The sequence below is a fragment of the Charadrius vociferus genome, unplaced genomic scaffold (genome assembly GCF_000708025.1).
Source record: "Charadrius vociferus isolate BGI_N301 unplaced genomic scaffold, ASM70802v2 scaffold38, whole genome shotgun sequence".
NCBI classification, from domain to species: Eukaryota; Metazoa; Chordata; class Aves; order Charadriiformes; family Charadriidae; genus Charadrius; species Charadrius vociferus.
The window spans coordinates 3,644,487-3,647,449 of NW_009650176.1; positions in this window are offsets into that span (position 1 = coordinate 3,644,487).

Here is a 2,963-nt window from a genome sequence, read left to right on the forward strand (position 1 = left end):
AGTGGCAAAAGATACGAAGGTAAAGAAAAATCCCAGAAGCAGTGAGACACCCCCACACAACCCGCCCAACACACACCCCTTCCCCTGACAGTGCTAAAGAACAACGCCAATGGAATCCTGGGCTGCATAGGGAAGAACATGACCAGTAGGTCGAGGGAGGTCATGCTCCCCCTCTGCTCGGCGCGGGTGAGGCCACAACTGGAATACTGTGTCCAGTTTTGGGCTCCCCAGTTCAAGAGGGACAGGGAACTGCTGGAGAGAGTCCAGTGAAGGGCAACCAAGATGATTGAGGGATTGGAGCATCTCCCTTATGAAGAAAGGCTGAGAGAGCTGGGACTCTTTAGCCTGGAGAAAAGCTGAGGGGAGACCTTATTATTGCTTAGAAATATCTAAAGGGTGGGTTGAAGGAGGATGGAGCCAGACTCTTCTCGGTGGTTCCCAGTGACAGGACGAGGGGCAATGGGCACAAGTTGGAACATAGGAAGTTCTGTTCCAACACACGAAAAAACTTCTTTACAGTTGGGGTGACAGAGCAGTGGCACAGGCTGCCCAGGGAGGGGGTGGAGTCCCCTTCTCTGGAGATTTTCAAAACCCGCCTGGATGCAGTCCTGAGTGATGTGCTCTGGGCAGTCCTGCTTTAGCAGGGGAGTGGGGCTGGGTGAGCTCTAGAGGTCCCTTCCAACTCTGGAAATTCTGTGATTCTATGAAAGCTGGGAAGGAAGGAAGGAAGGAATGAAGGAAGGAAGGAAGGATGGATGGATGGATGGATTGGTGAATGGATGGGTGGAGAGCCATCGCCCGCAGGAATAACCTGGAGAATCAGGACTGTGGCCCCCTTTGAAGCCGCCACACAACCTGGATGCAATTTTCATTTCCTGCAGGGAAACTCAGCCTTGTTCTTCTGAAGTGGATAAACCGAACCTCGTAAAACTAATTGTGGGAGGTGGTTTGACATGAAAAATTAAAAGTCAAGGCTTGGCCTCCCTTGTGCACACAGCAGTGAAGCTGGGGCACGTCAGGTTAAATTCGCTTTTCCTTGACTATTCTTTTTTTTATAAAAGAGTTTTGAAACTGCTGTGAAACTGTACTGTTGTTCTCCAGAGCCAGGGTAACTGCAATTCAGTAGCGTTCCTTTTTGGATGTCGTTAATAAAATATTTGGAACTCTTTTGTGATAAGCCATCAATTTATCTATCAATTTCAAGACCGTAAAATTAGTGTGGTAAAATGCAAGTGTTCCTTTCTGGTTAAGCTTTGGGGGAGGAGGAGGAATTCTGATAATATCTACTCCATTCATGCTAGTGACTGACCAACATATAATTGGCTCCGCATTCTCTGTTAGCAAATATTGTTACTCAAAGGAAAAATATTACCATTTAAGTGAAAAGCTGTGCGGGATTACCAAAACTCTATTTAGAAGTCTTTAGTTCCCTTTGACTGACTGGGGAAAATGGGGAAAATACCTTCAAAGAATAAAAATGTCTCCATGGCTTTTGTGGTGGCCTTCCACAAAGGAATCGTCGGGTTTAATAGTAATATTTGTAACCAATGTGCTGTCTGGAGCATGTACATCCTTAATGAAATAGTCAATACAGTTCATTAGTTTATATTTTAAGGGGTGAAGTATTGCTGACTTTAGCTGTTAAAGTGTAATTGATAATGGGTAAGTAGAGAAAATTTAGCCTGTGGGTATTTAAAGCTATACATGGGATAATCCTCGACTGCTCACAAGGATAGGCGTTTCCTGGGAAGGGGCACGATGAAGAAAATGTGTACTGCTGAGGTGAGACTTGAGAGGTAAATGTAGATAGAGTTCAAAATGCAGAGCAACTGGGTTTCTTGTTTTGGGCAGAAGAGTAAGGGGAGAAAACGTACTTTTGAACTCAATGCCATGAAGTGGGCACCATGAGGGGATCCGGTGTGGGAACAGCAGCATTTTGCACCCGTTGAGTTTCCGTTGGCTCACTTATCTGCTGAACTGGGGAAGGGCATAGTCCAGATCCCTGTGAAGAGTTCCCAGCCTCTGCTCCACAATAGGCCCAAATCCATGGTTCCAAAATCATTTTTTTTTTAAGTGGGATTGCACAGCTGTTGTACCTTCTGACATACAGACACACATCAGGCCAGTTTTGCCAACTGTTCCATGCACAAAGAACATGGGGCCAATCTGCGCAATTAAGTATCAATGTCCAAAGAGTGAGACTTGGGAAGAACCTTAATAAATTAAAAATAAATCTGCAGAATAAAATTCTGTGAGGGTTTACAGGATTAGGTTCTTTCTTTCTACTGCGCTACAGCATTCTGCACAACACGCGGGCATTATGTGTGTTTTGGTGGTACGTTAAGGAATAGATAATCTGTATTTAGTTATTCTCCCAGACAGTCAGTAATAGTAATTTGAATGAGGAAGATTTTAAAAAATGCAGCTGGCAACTCTGTGGGTGTGTTGGTTTGGGTGTTGTTTTTTTTTTTTTTCTTTAAAAAAACCCCACAATATAAAATAAGTCGGCGGCACCAGAAACAACTCCGAAATAATTATGAAACCAATAAATAATCCCCGAGCTCTAACGTATGCAGATGGCTTTCCAGAGGAAGCAGCCAGGGCTGAGTGTGCAGCAGAAAAGGGGAAACCTTGGCAGCTGGGGGGGAGGAGAGGGGCCCGGGGGGGACACGACACCCCAGAGCCCCCCCTCGTCCGTCCCCCGCCCCAGGAGCCGCGGGGTGCTGCCTGCGCGGCGGCGGGCGGTAGGACCCGGCGGAGCGGTGGCCTCGGAGCTCATTTATTCCGTGCTAATGAGCGCGGTGAGCGCAAGCCAGAGCGGAGGGGCTGCTCATTCATTGCAACGGTCAACAGCGTTTTCCTTGCCAAAAAAAAAAAAAAATTAAAAAAAAACACTATTTACAAAAAAAAGAAGTTAGTAGCCCGTATCTTTTTTTCTGAAAAAATGTGCACGGAAGGAAAAA